Below are 21,362 nucleotides of genomic sequence, written 5' to 3'. Positions count from 1 at the left end.
GTGGTAAGATTAATAACTGTTTGTGACACTTTCAGAGGGGTAGGCATTCAGTAGATAGGTATTATTAAGCTACCATTCTGTAACTTGGCATGGTTAAGTGCCCTATATGAAGCACATAACATATGTTAAAGCATAATATTTAGATTTCACAGCAATCTTAAAAGGCTGGTATTATTATCCTTGTTTTGAAATGAAAAAAATAAAATCATTGCACTTGCATTCTTTTTTTATTCAGGTAGTAAAACTTCATCTTAATTATGTTCCTTTTTTTTTTGGAGAGGTTTTTGCTATAGGGCGCATGTGCTTGCCAGACAGACAGAGAGAGACAGAGAGACAGAAAGTGATAAATCACCCCCCAGGGGGGATGGTCATGCCACAATCCCTTCTCCTCCATTCTCCTCTTGGGATCTTGGACATGCACGCACACGCGCCCGGCGTGAGTTTTAAGCCACCGGGTCTGGGATGCGAACCGTGGTCGACTACGTGGGAGTCCAGCGACGTAGCCATTATGCTAACTGCTGGTCCCATTTTAATTATGGTCTTGATGAGTTTAACACTTAGTGGAGAAAATAGGCTTACAAACATCTATTTTTTTTACAGTGTGCGACTATCTTTTTTAAAGTTTTATTATTATTATGATCATTTTTTACATTTTTTCCACATTCTATTGATTCACAAAATACCTTATACTAAAACTATGGGAAAAGCTACAATCTAGTTACAAGTACACCGTAATTTTCTTCTGAAATATTTTGAATTAATTCATTAATTTACATTCGTTTCCTGAGCATTGCCACAGCGTACAAAATGTGATTTCCCATCCAAAATTCATAGTGGCTTAATCACACATGTTATCGTCATTCATTTTCCGTTTCTAGTTTTATATATATACATGGAGAGGACAGGAAGGGCACCTGACAGCAGGGACAGGGTGGATTGTGGGCACGGGGCCATCAGAAAAACTCCCCGGGACCATGATGCCTGAGCTGAGCCTGACACTGGTAGTTTATCTGCTTGCTTTCAAACTTTATTTCAGAAGAGAGTTCCATTATTTTATAATGACAAATTTTAGGTTTTTTTTTTTCCCCTTCATTCTGCTGACATAAGTGACAGAACTCTGGTTTGTGAAGAAAAAGAGTTGGATTCTTAACTCTGGGTTTGCTGTTAAAAAGGCCATTGGACAGCCTCTCAAATAATTGAGAATAGAGTTTCCTTACCTGTGAAGTAAGGCAGATCAATCAATTTGTTCATAATAGCATCCTTTCCAAACAGAAGACACTAAAAACTTGAAATTGTGCCTTCATTTTCACTACCGTCCTTCTATTTAGAATCATTACATGGAAACCACAGTATAGAAACAAGCCTTTACAGATAGATGTAGAGGGCTTAACTTACATGTGAAAAGTTTCATCTCATTTTATTTTTCCCAATATCAAAAAAAAAAAAAATCACTCCATTATAGCTTCAGGGTGTCTTCACTTAAATACAGTTCAGGACAGACATTGAAGATTTGCAAAATCAAGCTAATGGCAACAGAATTTCACTAAATGCCTCAATCTCAGCCTTATTAGAATCACAATGAAAGAGTAGTGAATTTCAGCATATATTTACTTAATATTCATCAAATTTTCTATACAGAAGCAAACAAGAAAAAGTAGCAACCAAAAATTCCACACTTCCACATAGATGTACCTGGAAACAGATTTGAATTACTTGTTTTTTAAGAGAGATATTTGCACTGAACAGAGACAGAGAGACAGAAAGTGAAAAATCACCCCCCCAACCCCCCCCCAAAGAGGGTGTCAACAGTGCAGTCCCTTCTCCTCCAGTCTCCCCTTAGGATTCTGGAATTGCACACGCATGCCTGACATGAGTTTCAAGCCTCTGTTTACAGGACTAGAACCACAGTCAGCCATGTGGGAGTCCAATGACATAACCATTACATCATCTGCTGTTCTCCAGATTGAATTCTTCTTTTTTTTTTGAAGAAAGAAGTTTTTGCTATAGGGCGCGTGTGCTCGCCGGACAGATAGAGAGAGACAGAGAGAAAGAAAGCGAGAAATCACCCCCCAGGGGGGATGGTCACGCCGCAATCCCTTCTCCTCCATTCTCCTCTCGGGATCTTGGGCACGCACGCACACACGCCTGGCGTGAGTTTTAAGCCACCGGGTCCAAGACGTGAACTGCGGTCGACTACGTGGGAGTCCAGCGACATAGCCATTACGCTAACTGCTGGTCCCTCCAGATTGACTTCTTAACCTTAGAGTTTGGATTTTCAGGGGCTGGCATGTGATGTGATGATTATGGGCTCTGGATTTCCACATGATTGACCATGGTTTGAGTCCTGGACCTGGCAGCTTGCTTTCTCACTTTACCTCTCTCTCTTTTTTTGTCTGTCCCTCTCTGGTCAAATCAAAAAATAAGTAAAGAAAGAAAAAAAGAGAGAAAGTTAAATAAAATAATTAAAAAAAAGAAGATTTGGATTTTCAAAAAATCAGTTTACTTGTGTTCAATTTTCTTTTGATTTCTGCTAATCCATTTATGTATGCATAGAATTATGAAATCAAGTATGTTTATATGTGTATGTGTGTGTATGTATATATGTATATATGTATATACATGGGGATCTTCAAAAATTTCACAGAAAATACATATTATAAAAACTATACATAAATTTTAAATTGTTTTGCACTGAAATAAGCTCATGCTGTAATTCTATCTTTTCTGCACACTTTCGGAGGTCCCTATGTGTGTGAAAAGAGAGAAATTATTGTCTGTTGTACTGTGTTTCCTGATTTTAGTATAAATCAGTTTGAAAATAGAAATCATGTTAAGATTATATGAAAAAAATGGGAGGATGGTGCATTTAGCCTCTCACACTGGATTGTTTGGTTTCAAAAGCTTCTTGATATTAACAACTTTTTTCTTTTAGAAAGATTTTTTTTTTTCTGTAGGGTGTGTATACTTGCTGGAGAGAGAGAGACAAAAAGCGAGAAATCAGCTTCCAGGAGGAATAGCTATGCTGTAATCTCTTCTCCTTTCAGGATTTTGGGCAAGCACGAACATGCGCCTGGCATGAGTTTTAAATTGCTAGGTCCCAGGTTCAAACTGTTGTTGACTACATGGGACTCTAGCAATGTAACCATTATGCCATCTGCTTGTCCCAATAAATTATTCTTTTGACTTTAATGAAAATACTTCATCATATTTTATGAACGAACGTGGCATTTAATATGCATTGGTCTTAAAATCCATAGAAGACTTTTTTGGCCTTCATAAGTGGGTGTTTCCCTTCACCGCAAGTAGGAATTGATATTTTATTTCTCTGACTATCTTGGCCACATGGTGACTTGCTAGAAGTGTCCATTTACTGGTTTTTGAGACACGCTTCTGTACTCAGCTGTTTCTCAGAAGGACACCATTGCAGGGATAAGCTCTAATACTCAACAGGGCACACCTGGAAAGTTGTCCCAGTCATGATACCAGGGCCGTAGACTTTGTGCACACTCACCCAAAGCCAACATATTCAACATCTATTTTTACTAATTATTGGGTAATGCTAGCATAAAAACCTCTGGTGTTTTCCATCTAAGCTTTGCTACTTAAAATGTGGCACTCTACCCTCATACTGCATCATGAGTGGCATATTGCAGTTCCTGGAAGATAGCATCAATCATTTACAATTGCCACCAACAACCTCTTGTTTAGTACGACTGTAAACTCCTGCTGCTGATTCTACCGCAGAGTCTTCACTGTGTAAGAAACAGGTGTTTCTTCAAGGCACAGATTCCTCTCCACAGCTTGCCTCGCCCCCTTTCTGTCCCTTATCTCTTTCTACCCTCAAGCTTTGGCTTCACTTTGCTCAAGCTGTGACTATGTCTGCAAGGGAGCTAATTTTTATCTGGCTGAAAAGCTGAGCAAACTAATCTTGCAAAACCATTCTGCCATGTATTTTAGGCTCTTCCTGTTGGGGATTAATCTATATATTAACAACTTGCAAAGCCTTTGAAGCTGAGCTTATGCACGAAGCCACACCACAGAATGTGGTGCACAGTGCCGCTTAATTGCCACACCAGTGTCACCCGCCTTCTCCTCATCTAACCCATAGGCAGCAAATAATTTACTTCGAACTTTAGGCTGCTTTCGTCTTCAGTGCAAAATACTAGATTAGTGTGTAAGAAATGTGTGTTGGGGTGAGTGGTATGAACCTTGGGATTATTTACTATGAAGATTCCATTGCAAATCCTTTAAAACTCTTTTGTTGGTCCTCTCTATGATATTTCAGGTTACCAGTTCTACTTAACAGGAGAATGGTTCACAATTTACTCATCTAAGGGTTATGCTTCTGGGTCAGTAGCAAATTTGCCCTGAGCTTTCTTCAGTCAGTCCCTGTCGTATCTGCCCACTGTCCCAGAACTTACCTTGACCCTTCTTTAAGGAATTTTTCAAGAGAGAGCAGAAAACTTTTTGTTGTTGTTGTTTGTTCCCCCATTCATTTGTTAGATTTAAACAGCATACCTACTGGTTGTATAGCACCAATTCATGGCACGAGCAATAAAGGAACATAACATCTGGTTCCTATTCTGAGAGTCACCTCTGTTCACTCACTTCCTTCCCTAACTTAATCTTACGGGTAAGCTACAGAAGGGCCTTCCTCCTTCTGGGAACCTCTACTGAGTTATAAAAGCTGGGGAAATTGGAATTTAGCTTCTTGAAAATCTACTCTTCTTTTCCAGATTGGCTTTCTCCTCCCCCCCCCGACATGTTTTCCTTTTTAAAAAGTTTACATTTAATCACATTTACCTTTACAGTGTACAGCATTGTTTTTTCCAGTATTAGTCAAGATAAAGACATTACTATATACATTATGATCAGAAAATACCTTTTCATTCTTTTGTGAATTAAATGTACTTTTAATTTCTTCCCCTGTTCCTCTCCCCCCCATTACCCACCCCTGAATTATACTCATGCTTACTTTCTCAAGTATCTATCGTGCTTCTATACTTTCCAAACTTTCCAAACTTCCAGCTTCTGCTACAGAGTGCAGACAATGAGTATATATTGAGTGGGGATATACAAAGTCTGCCTTTCATAGTCTAGCTTTCCTTGCTTAGCATTAAGTCTTCCGTATTAGCCCACTTTGTATCAAATGTCAGAATCTCATTTTTATTTTTTAATGGCTGAGCAGTATTCTATAGAGTACATATGCCTCATGTTTTCAAGCCAATCATCTATTTTTAAACATTTGGGTTGATTCCATATCCTAACAATTGTAAATTATGCTGCAGTAACGTAGATGTGCAAGTGTTTTTCCAACTGAGGGCTTTTCTTTATTTATCCAATTATTCACTTTTTTAATTTGACCAGAGAGGGATAGGATGTGTGTGTGTGTGTATGTGAGAGAGAGAGAGAGAGAGAGAGAGTGAGAGAGAGAGAGCAAGATGGCAGGTCTGGGAACTGAACCATGGTAGGCCATGTAGGAGTCCAGCCCCCTTAATTACCAGGTGACCTGACTGAGGGTCTATCCTTTGGGTAAATTCTTAAGAGTGGAATTAATGTGTCGTATGGTAGTTTTACTTGTAAGTTTCTGAGAAATCTCCATATCATTCTCCAAAGTGGTTGTACTAATTTGCATTCCCACCAATAGTGTAGGAGAGTTCTCTTTTCATCACAGCCTCACCAGCACTTATCATTATTTAATTTTTAAATTTTAGGCATTTTGACTGGGGTTAAGTGGTATCTCATTGTGGTTTTGATTTGCATTTTCCTTACAAGAGATGTTGAGCACGTTTTCATATGCTTTGGGGCCAATTGTATGTCTTCTTCAGGAAATTGTCTTTTTAGTTCATTTTCCCATCTTTTAATAGGATGGATTTTTTTGGTGCATAAGCTGCTTGAGTTCCCTGTATCCCTAAGCAAATCTCATGTAATGACCAATCCTGCACTATTTAGCATCCCTTGTCCCACCTTCACACCTGCATGGCTCATGGGGAGCCTGCCCTCTATACCAAGCAGCTCTATTGAGTTCCCTGTATCTCTAAGCAAATCTCATGTGATGACCAATCCTGCACTATTTAGCATTCCTTGTCCCACCTTCACACCTGCATGGCTCTTGGGGAGCCTGCCCTCTATACCAAGCAGCTCTTCTCTGTCCTTATCACTGAGGGAAATGCATTCCTTCTATTTCAAAGGCCCTTTTCTAATATGTATTATTTTCATCCAGATAAAATTATTTTATGCCTGAGGATGCAGAAAAAAATGCCACTCCCCCCCATCCCCCAAATTTTGGAGTCTAAAGAGTCCCATTCTATACTTCGGCTCTGCTGCTTACTAATGATGACAACTCACTAGAAGAGTTACAGAAACTCTCTGAACCTCAGTTTCCACATTTGCAAAATGCAAATGATAGTACAAAATGATCATGGTTTTCTGAATAGGCAGTTTACATAAATGGCCTAGCACACTACTTGCCACTGAGTGGGGCCTCCAAAAATGTGAGTCAGTGGTATCTCATTGTGGTTTTGATTTGCATTTTCCTTACAAGAGATGTTGAGCACGTTTTCATATGCTTTGGGGCCAATTGTATGTCTTCTTCAGGAAATTGTCTTTTTAGTTCATTTTCCCATCTTTTAATAGGATGGATTTTTTTGGTGCATAAGCTGCTTGAGTTCCCTGTATCCCTAAGCAAATCTCATGTAATGACCAATCCTGCACTATTTAGCATCCCTTGTCCCACCTTCACACCTGCATGGCTCATGGGGAGCCTGCCCTCTATACCAAGCAGCTCTTCTCTGTCCTTATCACTGAGGGAAATGCATTCCTTCTATTTCAAAGGCCCTTTTCTAATATGTATTATTTTCATCCAGATAAAATTATTTTATGCCTGAGGATGCAGAAAAAAAATGCCACTCCCCCCCATCCCCCAAATTTTGGAGTCTAAAGAGTCCCATTCTATACTTCGGCTCTGCTGCTTACTAATGATGACAACTCACTAGAAGAGTTACAGAAACTCTCTGAACCTCAGTTTCCACATTTGCAAAATGCAAATGATAGTACAAAATGATCATGGTTTTCTGAATAGGCAGTTTACATAAATGGCCTAGCACACTACTTGCCACTGAGTGGGGCCTCCAAAAATGTGAGTCAGCCTGCCTTCTTGGAAACTCCACTATCAAGTGATGTCTTAAGTAGTTGTTCGCAGGCTTCACTCCTGTTAGATTCCAAGCTGCTTAAAAGAACAGCCACTACAGCTTATTCACATCGGATTCCCTGCAGCCTTGCAGGGTACTTTCTTAGCAGATGCTCAGGCATATTGGATACATCAATGTGTTACTGTAAAAACACAAAAGACCATAGGTCTGAAACAGTCTGGCTCAGCAGGGTGGGAAGTGGGCCTGGGAGTACAAAGCCCAGGCTCTTTCAGGCCTTCGCCTTAGCCCAGCAAGGTTCTCAAGGGTGGAATGACTACAGAGAGAAAATAGCAGGCCCCATGTGCAGGCCCATGTGATTTAGGGCCACAGGGCGACCTTTCCTTGGGGTCACCCACAAGATGAATCAGGAAAAGAGAGAACAGAGATGGGGCCAGCTGCTCCCAGAGCCTTAGACTTTCTAAACAAGGGAGAGAGGCTCAGTCTTCCCTGATTAATCTTTGATGATTTATTCTTTGGACATCATTTAAAAGAAGCATTTTAAAGAAAATTAATTGAGCTCTCATGACCCTTTGGCCTACTAATATCATCAAAAGAAACTAGATCTTGAATTTTCAGAAGTGCACAGTTTATTTCCTGTGACTTACAAACTGCTGAAGGGTGTCAGTTTTTATGTTTCTTAAAAAATATATAAATAAAAACACCAGCTTTTTCAGAAATAAATTGATTCATCCCAAGTTTGAAATATTCCAATTTTAGCAAGTGAGTGTTGAGTGAGAGTGTCATAGACATGGATGAAGGGTAAATGCATATCCAAGGCTCACAGAAATGGGGAAGCATTGAGTGTCTTAGAAATAGGCCTTTCCTGGTCCACCTCATGGAATGGTGATTAAGGCAGCTGGTTCCCACAGGGCCTATTGTGTGGTTTCAGTCCCCAGCCTTGGCGCTTGATACACATGCTGGACTTGTGTGCCTGCCCAAAATCTCAAGAGAGGATTGGAGGAGAAGGGATTGCCATACCGTCATTTCTCTTGGAGTGCTTTTTCACTTTCTCTCTTTCTGGTGAGCACACACACCCTCTTATAAAATTAAACAAACAAACAAACAAACAAACAAACAGATAAAATCGTCCTTTCCTTTTCTATGATAGTATTTTTGCGTTCACCCTTCTACATCACTTGGATAAATTCGGACTAGTATAAACCAGAGTTTTCTAAAGTTCATGCAGTGGTCTACTAGTGGATTCTAGGATCAACATAGTAGTTGGAATAAGAATTTTTTGTTTGTTTATTTTGGTTAGTAGAATACAGAGAATAAAATAGAAAATACCTAGATGCACTGCACAGTAGGGATACATTTTATCTTAGGGATTTTATATATTTGTGTTCTATGTATGCATATGAAATATACTCATGTGTGTACTGAGCTGGAGTTTATGGGGATCTTTAAAAAGTTCATGGGAAATGCATACTATAAAAAAAACTATGCATAAATTCCAAAACTTTCTTATACCAAAATAAACTCATCCTCTATTTTTCCTGTAAACGTTTAGGATCCCCCTCTTGAAATATATTTTTCACTATGGTCGCATCTCAAAAACTTTGGAACCTTTGGTTTCAAGTTGCTTTTTTTATAATTTGCCTAGTAATGGTAACTCTAGCCAATGAGATACCATGGGAAGTCTAGCAGGAAAAGCAGAGGTTGTGGTAGGGGTGTAGGAAAAAAATTCTTCACTCAAAAGCAGTGTCTATAATTGATGCCCCAGGAGAGAGACTTAATAAAAAACATGATTACAGGCATATTTCAGGCCAACTGTTCTGTCCTGATTATGGCTGATGGTGGTGATGAATTTGAGGCTGGTATATCCAAGAATAGGCAGACTCATGAGGATGTCCTTCCGGCATACAAACTGGGTGTGAAAGAATCATTAGTGTTAACAAAATGGATTCTACTGAACCACACAAGGGCCGAAAGAGACACAAGGAAAATGTTAAGGAAATCAGCACCTACATTAAGAAAATTGGCTACAACCCAACGCAGTAGCATTTGTCCCAATTTCTGGTTAGAATGGTGACTATATCCTAGATTCAAGTGCTAATATGTTTCAAGGAATGGAAAGTCACCCATAAGATGGCAGTGCCCGTGGAATTACATTGCTTGAAGCTCTGGCTTGCATCCTACCACCAGCTTGTCCAACTGACAAGTTCTTGCGTCTGTCCCCTAGGATATGTATAAAATTGGTGGTATTGGCACCGTGCTTTCGGGCTGAGTGGAGACTAGTGTTCTCAAGCCTGGTATGGTAGTTTGTCACCTTTGCACCAGTCAGTCAATTTGACAACTGAAGTAAAGTCTGTTGAAATGCAGCATGGAGTTTTCAGTGAAGCTCTTCCTGGGGGACAACATGGACTTCAATGTCAACAACATGTCTGTCAGGACCAGCAGATTGCATAATGGTCACTGGACTCCCATGTAGTTGACCATGATTCAAATCTTGGATCCAGTGGCTTAAACCTCACTCCAGGCGTATGTGTGTGTGTGCCTAAGATCCCAAGAGGAGAATGGAGAAGGGGTTGTGGCGTGGCCATCCCCACTAGGGGGTGATTTCTCACTTTCTGTGTCTCTGTCTCTGCCTTTCCAGTGAGCACACGTGCCATATAGCAAAAACCTCTCTCTAAAAAAAAAAAAAAGAACGTGTCTGTCAAAGATGTTTGGTATGGCAATGTTGCTGGTCAAAAATGACCCTCCAATGGAAGCAGCTGGTTTCACTGCTCAGGTGATTATCCTGAACCATCCAGGTCAAATCAGTGTTGGCTATGCCCCTGTATTGGATTGTCATGAAGCTCTCATTGCTTGGAAGTTTGCTAAGTTGAAAGAAAAGGCTGATAACTGTTCTGGTAAAAACCTAGAAGAGGAGCCAAAGTTCTTGAAATATGGTGATGCTACCATTGTTGATATTGTTCTTGGCAAGCCCATGTATGTTGAGAGCTTCTCTGACTATCTTCCTCTGGGTTGTTTTGCTGTTGGTGACATGAGACAGACAGTTGCTGTTGGTATCATCAAAGCTGTGGACAAGAAGGCTGCTGGAGCTGGCAAGGTCACCCAGTCTGCCCAGAAAACTCAGAAGGCAAAATGAATATCCGTAATTCCTGCCAACCCAGTCTTAATCAGTGGTAGAAGAACAGTCTCAGAAATGTTTGTCTCAATTGGTCATTTAAGTTTAATAGTAAAAGACTAGTTAATGATAACAATGCATCATAAAACCTTCAGAAGGAAAGGAAAATGTTTTGTGAATCATTTTGATTGTTTTGTATGTGGCAGTTTTGAGATATTAGTTTTTAAAATCAGTGCTTTTTAATGGAAACAATTTGACCAAAAATCTGTCACAGAATTTTGAGAACTATTAAAACAAAATATAACAACAATGACAACAAAAACAGCAGGATGCACAGTGAAGCTACTGCCTTTTTCTTTTTGTCCTCTGTTGGATGTTCTTTGTGCATTCTCTCTGGAGCTGTGGCACTATGAGAAATTTCACACAAGCACATGTTGGACACAGTGGAATGGAAAGATGGGAGGAATCTGAGTCATAGGTATGATGCTAAACTCTAGTGTTAAACACTTCTGGAGCCTTTCTAACACTAGGCAGGTTATATGGGATGTTAAATATTCTAAATATCCTAGCAACTCAAGTTGGTTTGTTTGTTACTTGCAGCTGAAAGCATCCTAAAGAATAAAGAAAACCTATTTCAGGAAGGGCAAGTAAATCAACCCCTGGCATATAGATCTAGTAGAAGGAAAGTTTGGGAAAGTACAACGGGTCAGAACACGAAGGGGGACTAGCAGTTAGCCTAATGGCTTTGTTGCTGGACTCCCATGTAGTCAACTGCAATTCGAGTCCCAAACCCAATGGCTTAAACTCACGCCAGGCACGTGTGCGTGCATGCCCAAGATCCCACGAGGAGAATAGAGGAGAAGGGATTGCAACGTGGCCATCACCCCTGGGGGCTGATTTCTCACTTTCTCTCTCTCTGTCTGGTGAGTGCACGTGCCCTATAGCAAAAACCTCTCAAAAGAGAGAGAGAGAGAGAGAGAGAGAGAGAGAGAGAGAGAGAACATGAAAGATGCTAAATTCTGGGCCCACACACTTTCAGTACAGGCTTATAGTTCTGAGAACAGACTCAAGAACAGACTGGGCTTGAATTGGTGTATGTCACTTCTTAACGTTGTTCCCTTGAGAAAGTAATCATTTGAAGAAGTGTGTTAGTCTATTAGACTGGTGTCATTGTATAGATGGAGTGAAAGATAGAAACTGGAGACTGTGGAACTAGTTAGAAGACTGTTAGGATGATCCATTCAATTGACTAATAAATAATGAGTGTTTATGTTCTGGAGATGGTAGAGGATATATCAGAAAGGAAGGATGAGGGAGATCTTAGGAAGGTAGACCTGATAAGAGACTGAGTATGGGAGAGAAGACTGAGAAATAAATCACGTCTAGATGAATGATCTCAGTGTGGATGTCGGAATCAGCGTGGGAACAGGAAGCTGGTAGGAAGATAACTCCCTCGAACCCCTTCATAGAATGAAGCTGTATTAACTTGCAGTTTCTTCACGCAATCCCCTCATGGTAAGCTGAAGTTCAGAGAGGACAAGGAACATCTAATGAGTGATGCAGTAAGTGACAAAACCAACATTTAATCCCAGGTCTTCTTTACTTCAACTATTTCCAAGATCCCAGAATGCCCCACATAAGCAGGATAAGCACCTCATATGGAGCACGGTTATGCCCCAATCTCTCTTCCTCCTTTTCTCATCTCACCGTGATTTGGGGCACGCACAAACACACAGCACACTTTTCAAGTCACCAAGGCTGGGATTCACACTACAGTGACCTTATAGGATCTGACTTCCTTAACCACTAGGCTACAGGGCTGCTTCTTACTTGGTTTTTAACATCGGTTTTCCATAGTTTTTTTTTTTTTTCCTTAGAAAGCAACACCTTCCATTTTTATGTAGTTTCCTAAGGAAGATAAACTTCTACTGTTGCTTCTCATATTTATTTCTGTGAGCAACAGCATGCTCCAGGAAGGGCGAGTCTGCTGATGGATTGTTCCTGGGAAGCAGGGATGGCAGCTGCTGCCACAAGCCTCCTGGCTGACCCTGAGCCAATTGTCTATCAGAAGAAAATGATAGAATTGAAAGGAAGATAGCTGTTCAAAGGCTGGTGAAAACTCTTTACTATGTCATAAATGTGTGGAATCACATTTCCAATGTGCTTGCTTGGTGTCGCTTTAATAACTTCTGCTTCCTGTGGTAGTTGTGCCAGATTCCAAGCAAATTGCATTGGATAAGTGAGATTTTACACAGAGAGTTGCATAGCTCCAGCATGGGATTCTACAGCTAATCAAAGGCATAGAAGACTGTTCAAACAGTCCTCTGTGCCTAGTAGGAAATCATTGCTTTCAATACAGCAAGAGCTTGTCGAAGTGTATTGGTATTATCTTTGAGCTCTGCCTCTCAGCTTGTCTCCATGTACTTCAAACTCAATCAGCTGCAGTGGGGAATTGCTATCGACACCTGGGAATTTGATCCAAAGGAAGGTTAGAAAGGAAAAAAAAAATAGAGAAACAAGACATTTATGGGATACAGAAATGGATGGTTATCTGTTGATAGTGTGTGTGGTATCTTCAAATGGACTGGTATGAAGTGTATTCATGTTGGGTAAATTCACTTTAGAAGTTATTCTTATGTATAGTGATTTAATGTTTAAAAATAAATTTAAAAAAAGTTAAATCAGGGCAACATCCTCTTTAGCATTATGAAGGTCACCAAAACAGGTCTTTACTGCCACAGTGCAGCTGCCTCCTTAAGGGGTAATATCTGGGACTCTGTTACATTGATACAAAGCAGATTTGGAACTGGTTATGATAGGGTCAACAAATGATAAACCAGTACTCAGCATTCCTGGGTTTGGTAACTCCTGAAGAGTGTTGTTAGAAGTTTTTCAGTTTTCACACAGCCTGTATCATACACAGCCACAATCCCAGTTCAACATTCTACTTAGTGAACAATAGCGTTTCGAGACTCTGAAAGGGTAGATTTCTTCTTTTTAACCTTATCTATTTGTTTGAGGAGCTTAAGTATGAAAAAAAGAAAGTGCTGATCAGGAACTAGAGGGTTAAGAGTAAGAACAGTTCAGAATCCACACAGCAGCTCACATAGCATTCCAGGGATGGGCCATCTATCATGTGCTGTGTCTTCAGTGATATGACCATTCAGGTTGAACTGAAAGAAAGTTAATTGCAACGGTTGACAAAGGGCCTCAGTGGTCTAAAAACACAGCCCAGGTTCTTAACATGGCAATGCTGTCTTCTGGAGTTTTTTTTTTTTTCATTATTTAGAGAATACTTTATTAGTTTTTGTAATCAAACCCATGTAGATAAGACCTTACATATTTAATACAGTGTGTTACCCCTGTACAAATGTAAAAAAAAATTAAGTTTAATGTTTCTAGACCAATACGGCTGTTAATTTCTATATAATGCCAACTCAACACAGTAAACTGGGATACTTTTTCCAAAGTTGACAGCACAGCTAAAGTTTCCAAAAATTCAAATTATATATATATATGTATATATATATTTATATAAAAAGACCAATAATAGCAGTATGTTATGCATCTTCTGGAGTGTTTTTAGCTCTAAAATATGCTTTTGTCAAAAACTGGAATATTAGATCTGATCTAAAAAGAAAAAAAATAGAATCTCAGGGGCTAGCAGGTGGCATGGTGGTTAAAGGCACTGGATTCCCGCATGGTCGACCGCAGATTGAGTTCCAGACCTGGTGACTTGCTTTCTCACTTTCCCTTTCTTTCTCTGTCTCTGTCTGGTCAAATTAAAAAATACTAATAACAAATGGAAATAAATAAATAATTCTTTAAAAGAAAAGGAGCTCTACTGTTGGTCCATAAACAACACAGCAAGGACTTCATCTTAGCTTTCTCAGATACTAAAATTGACGGGAATCCTGTGGGTTTGCTCTCTTTAATATGTTCGAGCATCTGATGACCTTTTGCGTGAAACTTACTTCAAACATCTAGTTCAAATATAACAAGACCTTACTTTTTTAAAGTTAGCATTTCCATTAATTTAGTAAAAGGTATTACAGTACAAACCAGGTTTAAGATACTTTTGCCAGCAAGTGGTGTGGAGGTTAAGGCACTGGAACCCACATGGCTGACTCTGTGAGTTTTGAGTCCTGGACCCAGTGGCTTGAAATTCATTCCAGGTCATCACCACCACACCCCAAATCCTGAGGAGATTGGAGGGGAGGAGATTGTGGCATGGCCATTCTCACTGGGGTGTGATTTCTCACTTTCCCTCTCTTTCTCTTTCTCGTTGTCTCTCTCTGATGAAAGTATGTGACTTATAGCAAAATACAGAACAACTCTTTTACTATGATGAATTATTTGAATATCATCTGCACAATTATTTGTCATGTCAACACACCTTCCTATCGTTAATAACCTAATTTTAAATGCTTCGTTTTATAAATAAAATAAATTGAGCTTATACTTAACCTTACCTTAAGCAGATATAGTCCTGAACCCACATATATAATGTGCATACATGTACACATGTATGCATGTATGTATATATATATATTTACATGTACACATGTATGCATGTATGTATATATGTACAGATTATATGCAAGATTAAGTATATAAACATATACAATATTTTCCCACATATATATTACAGCAATATATACTATATTATAGTGATATTATAGTTTATTATTATAATGCAATATGTAATACTATATAATATATATTATAGTTCTATCTCAATAGGAAATATATTTGTTTAGCTTTCTTGTAAAATTACCTTTTATTCTGGCTTTGCTAAATACACTACTCCCTTCTATTTATGTGTTTAGTGAGGTCTTCTAGTCTATGTTTCTAAAACATACTACTTTGAAACTTAGACCTTTTTTCTCTTCTATTCTTATCTAGATGTTTCACCACTTTTGTTAATACATATCTTTACTCATTGACTAGTAACCTTATTTTTCATTTTTTAACTCTTGGATTCTTTTTTCTTTAGGAGAGATTTTTGCCATAGGGTTCATGTTCTCATCAGAGACACAGAAAGTGAGAAATCATCTCCTAGGAGAGATGGCCATGCCATGATCTTTTCTCTTCCATTCTTCTCTCAGGATTTTGGGCACGCATACACACACACCTGGTATGAGTTCAAGCCTCCAGATCTGGGACTTGAATGGCAGTCAGTCACGTGGGAGTTCAGTGACATAATCACTATGCCATCTAGTCTCAACTCCTAGATTCTTATTATGAAAAGCTACAATAAGCTTTTGGCAAAATTGGCCACATCTCAAAGATATCTAACATTGCATTCAAGCACAGATAAGGTAAAGATGCTAAATACCTAGACAAAACCATTCTCATTACCATCATTGGCTGTTCATCTCTGGAGGCTGGGAATGGCTCTGCCAAGTTGCATCTCCTAAACCTGCCTAGTGCTGCTACTGTGGACCACTTGCTGGCTTATGGCTATTTCTTGTTGGACAGAGTTGAAGCCCTAAGACGAATCATCAAAATGGTTTCATGGGAGCAGCGAGTGGTATAGTGGTTAAAACACAGACTCCCACATGGTTGACCACAGTTGGAGTAAGTGGTATAGTGGTTAAAACACTAGACTCCCACATGGTTGACCACAGTTGGAGTCCTGGAGCCAGTGGCTTAATACTCACGCCAGGTGCCTGTGTGTGCATATCCAAAATCTCCAGAGGAGAATGGAGGAGAAGTGATCGTGGTGTGGCCGTCCTCCCAATGAGTGATTTCTCATTTTCTCTCTCTCTGTGTCTCTGGCAAGTGCATGAGTCCTATAGCAAAAATCTCTCTTAAAAAAAATAAAAAGGTTTCTTTGCCATGATTATTTCTACAGAACTGCTTCCCATCTCCCCTTAACATAATAAGTAAGAACACAGGTTTGGAGTTAGATCTGGGTTTAAACCCTGTCTCAACCCTCTCCCAGCTTTATGACCTGCAATTACTTAACCTCTCTTAGCTTCAGTTTCCTCATTTGAAGGTTAGACAATAGAGGTAAAGTGTTTAGAAAAGTTCCTTGCATTAAATAAATTGTTAAATGAATGTGATCTGTTAGACTCACCAAACTGGAGGCACTCTATAGGAATGCAAAATGAAGGAGGCAGGGGCTGAGTTGTGGTGGCTTTTCTCTTTCTTAAAAATAAGGGTGAAAGATAATCAAGAATCTGAGGTCATTTTGAAGCAAACATACATCCCTGTAGCAATTATCTAGCTTCTGTATTAAAAATAAATTGGACTAAAATTAATATTCTTAAATATTAATTGTGTTATATATGGAATTTACTGGAAATGCCATGTGCTTTTATGCTCTGAAATTCAGACTTGCTTTATAATGCTTTCTGAAATGTGCATTCTACTTCACTTGCTCTAGACTTTTGCAATAGATGAGCCAAAAGAGTTGAAGTGTCATTGAAATATCTGCCTCTAACTTTGTCTCCACTTACTGTATTCTTGACCATACAACTATAAAATGCAGGCTTGCAGTAGTTTCAGCCCAAATATGGAGCCTCTAAAATTTTCCAGACTTATTTTGTTAGCATAAAATCTGAAATTAATACCTATTTATTTAAAGGACCTGCATGATTTAGACTTAGCCTCCCCTTTGTGGATCATTTTCTCGATTTCCTGCTCTCCATCCAAACAGTCCTTTTTCAGTTTTTGCAAGCTCTTTTCCACTCAGGCTCTTGACACATGCTGGTCCCTGAATCTGGAATGCTCTTTCGTATGAATGACTTCCTCTTACTTAAATATCACATCCTCTCTGAAGGCTTTCCCAATCATCCTATTTAAAGACTTTCATTCCTGTTCTCCTCAAACCCCATTCCCATTTCCTGTAATTCAGCAAACATTTTGTTTCCTTAGTAATACTCTTATTCATTTATCTTTTTTTCTTAATTGCAAAACTTATTTTATTTTTTGGTTTAAAGTATTTATATTTACAATGTAAATCAGAATGGATTTTACAATTACAATCAGAGTGGAACATCTCCTAAGTCATCAGTATCCTGAGGAGGAAAAAAATCTAACACAAAGCAAATGAATTTCCTGTCCCACTCCATGACAGTGCACCATTGAGGAAGTTACCACTTCAAGGAGCTGTTGAAGTCCTTTCTACTGTATTTCAGAAGGGCAGGCATTTGGTAGCAAGAATAACTGTCATCTATTAATTGGAACGCATGGTCATTTGTGACAGTCCTTTCCATTTTCAAACATAGTCTCCGCACCCCAGCCTATGAAGCAGCAAACACTGTCGGGAGTCCATGGGTGCCATCTGCATCCCCAGTCTGCATGGACTCTGAGCAGCAAGAAGCTTGGTCAGTAGGAGGACCAGAGTTCAGCTGACTGGGTCACTGTGGAATTGACTGTCCAACTTTTCTAGCATTAATTGCAATCATATATGTGCCCTTTTCTTAGTATCCTAATCCCACTGGAGACTTTTCATGAACACATTTTGGGCACAACATAGTGTCCTCCAGGTATGGGGGTGAGAAATTGCAGCGGGAAGTAGGGAGAGTGCACCTCTCCCTTTTTGCTTCTCAGGAACCCAGGCTTGTTCAGCGTGAAACTGCAGGTGAACCTTACTGCCTGTGTTTACAGAGAGACTTCTCCCATGGACCACACACCACCTGACACCACGGGTCTCCTGTGGGGATTCCTGGCCTCTGATTCTGCTGCCTCCATCTTCCCAGCCACGGACCTATTGCAAAAACTTCTAAATCTTTTAGCTATATTTTATAGTTGTTACTTTGATATTTATAAATGATACTTATACTACTATTTAATAATCTTAGACATTATCTATGGGCTTCTTCTTTTAATTGTTTTATTTATTTATTTTACATACTTTCACTGAACATCACCACAGCATACAAAATGCAATTTTCCAGCCAGAATACACTGTAAAGTGGCTTAATTATGCATGTTATTATAAACAAATAATTTTCCATTTCTTTTTTCATATATATATATATATATTCCCATTTCTCACCCTCTGCCATTTCCCATCCTCCTCCCACCCTGTCTCTGGTATCGGTAGTTAGTTTCCATTCCTTTATTCTTTCCCACATTGTACTGATTCACAAAATATATTAATTGATTTAAATAGTTTCAATAATAAGTTCAGCTGATATATACATATCTGTGAATAAAAGTTGATTTAAGGCATGAAACTCTGTGGGTAGAATGAATATACTGTAAACTAGCACATAACTGAGGCTATATACCTTACTGTGGTTACGAAATGGGTATTTTTAAATACATTTTGTAATTTCAAGAAAGGCAGTTTTAGCTTTAATAAATCAAAATAAAAAAATGTTAAGAGAATTTTGCTTAATACTTAAAGCCAGGAAAACATTTTGGATAATGATTGAAAATTGATGAATAAGATTGACATACTAAAGTAGGTAGACAACAGAACCCCAGTTTTTTTTTTTTTTTTGGTGTGTATGTGGTTAATTCACTTAAAATGTGTGTTTTGAGAAGGCTGTTAGGGAAAATGGAATGAAAAATTTTACTCAGCGTAGCTACTGTGCCACAGTGGTAGTGCTAGTGCCTTGCAGTGCTGGAAGCCATTTGGTGACCACAGTATGAACCTCAAGTTGGCCTGGAAAACACACTGGCCATGTGCATGGGCACCCAGGATCTCAAGGAGCTAAAGGACTGGGGAAGGAAGATTGTACTTCCATGAGACATGAGACCCTGTTGAGAATATTTTGCCTCTACCTTTTTCTTTCTCTTTTTTTATATGCTCATGCACAAGCTTTCTATCACACACACACACACACACACAAAAGAGGAAAAAATTACTCCCTATCCCAAATCTCTTTCCTGAGAAGATTACTTTCAAAGATAGAACTGGATGTAGTACAACAGTATCATTTTAGTGCTTTTGTTCTATGTAGTCTTCCGGTCATGTCTGGGATAAGAAAGTTAAACACGGGAACCAGTTAGCATAATGGCTATGTTGTTGGACTCCCACGTAGTCGACCACAGTTCGCGTCCCGGACCCGGTGGCTTAGAACTCATGCCGGGCGCGTGTGCGTGTGTGCCCAAGATCTCAAGAGGAGAATGCAGGAGAAGGGATTGTGGCGTGACCATCCCCCCTGGGGGGTGATTTCTCGCTTTCTGTCTCTATGTCTCTGTCTGTCTGGCGAGCACACACGCCCTATAGTGAAAATCCTCCCCCACCCCCCAAAAAAGAAAGTTAAACAGTTGTTTTGTTAGCTTGCTTTTAGATCCTTTAGGATCTCCCAATAAGGAGCTACTCTAATTGACATGTATTTGATTCTGGAACTTTATTGTACAGAGCATTATGGAGGAGGAAGTCCAGATCCCATCCCTTTGGAAAAGCTGTCTTTGTGGGTGGAACATAGATTTTGAGCCAGAAGGCCTAGACTTGAGTCCTGGATCTGCCCTCACTAGCTGGGTAAAATCAGACTATTCACTTCATGACAATAAAGTCTGTTTTCTGATCTATAAAATGGAAATTGATTATTCTTTACCTCCCAACAGATACTTTAAAGCTATAAGCTGCTTGAAAATAACAGACATTCTGCCTCTGCACTCTGTCCAAAATAGCTACATATTAACATTTTCTTCCATTTATTTAAGAAATTAGTAAAAGAATTGGCAGACATAAGGATGAAAGAGAAAGAAAAGAGGAAATTAGAACACATCAGCCAGACTGTGGGCCCAAGGGATGGTGGACAGTAGTGCAGAGCTTGTAGGCTTCACCCCTTCCTTTAAGATTATCAGGGAATTGTCAGTACCACATTCTAAATGACAAAGTATTAGACTGTGAGTGGGGAAGGAGGGAATCTATGCCATCTGGTCATTGTTACTGACAATAATATGATTGCCTTAGGACAGAGGTTTCTAAATTTGAATCAAGAACTTTTTTGGAGTCTCTGATAAGAGGGATGGACTCTAGAAAATTTCCTGTGTACATTTTTATCTCTTTTTTTTTTTTGAGAAGTTTTTGCTATAAGGCCTGTGCGTTAGCCAGAAAGACAGAGAGAGACAGACAGAAAAGTGAGAAATCACCCCCCCAGGGGGTCTGGCCACACCACAATCCCTTCTCCTCCATTCTCTTCTCAGGATCTTAGGCACACATGCACATGCGCCCGGCATGAGTTTAAGCCACTGGGTCCAGGACACGAACTGTGGTCAACTACGTTGGAGTTCAACGACATAGCCATTACACCAATTGCTGGTCCCCATTTTTCTCTCCCTTTTGCCTATATGATTGCCTTAGGACAGAGGTTTCTAAATTTGAATCAAGAACTTTTTGGAGTCTCTGATAAGAGGGATGGGCTCTAGAAAATTTCCTGTGTACATTTTTATCTCTTTTTTTTTTTTTTGAGAAGTTTTTGCTATAAGGCCTGTGCGTTAGCCAGAAAGACAGAGAGAGACAGACAGAAAAGTGAGAAATCACCCCCCCAGGGGGTCTGGCCACACCACAATCCCTTCTCCTCCATTCTCTTCTCAGGATCTTAGGCACACATGCACATGCGCCCGGCATGAGTTTAAGCCACTGGGTCCAGGACACGAACTGTGGTCAACTACGTTGGAGTTCAACGACATAGCCATTACACCAATTGCTGGTCCCCATTTTTCTCTCCCTTTTGCCTATGAATCAGAGTATTCTCAGACAACCTGAAGCCTCTCTAAACAGAGAGCCATCCATGGATCCCAAGTTAAGAGAACTGGCCATAAAATAGCAGCTGAATTTTCTGTTTGCACTGTTTGTTTAGTCTTGTTTTTCATTTTTGTTGTAATTTCTTTTCCAGTGGAAGTGTTCTCATGGGCCATCAACAGTCATAAAGGCTCTGGCATTATACTAAGAACATCTTCAATCCTGAACTCTTTCTATCCTTTCAGTAGTCCTAATACCTAAGGGAATAGGTAATTATTGTTTATGTAATATTAATTCAAAGACCAAGTCAGAGTTTTGTGTTTAATGAACTTTAGGAACCTGATTAGAGGTTCTATAAGGGGATTATTAACAAGTTGCCATCTCACCACAGAGCAAAATTGACCTCTTGGAAGAGCTGCCTTTTTTCACTTGATAATGCAGCTCAGCA

At 39.5% G+C, this 21,362-nt stretch overlaps 1 pseudogene; it reads left to right on the top strand.

The window, feature by feature from the left end:
* The first annotated feature begins 974 nt into the window (after window positions 1-974).
* LOC102502861 (elongation factor 1-alpha 1-like) lies at window positions 975-10,433 on the top strand (annotated as a pseudogene).
* The last annotated feature ends 10,929 nt before the right edge of the window (window positions 10,434-21,362 follow it).

The sequence above is a fragment of the Tupaia chinensis genome, unplaced genomic scaffold, assembly GCF_000334495.1.
Source record: "Tupaia chinensis unplaced genomic scaffold, TupChi_1.0 Scaffold000527_1, whole genome shotgun sequence".
Classification (NCBI taxonomy): Eukaryota; Metazoa; Chordata; class Mammalia; order Scandentia; family Tupaiidae; genus Tupaia; species Tupaia belangeri.
Note: the sequence above shows the minus strand (reverse complement) of the source record. Positions and strands in the feature narration are given on the sequence as shown.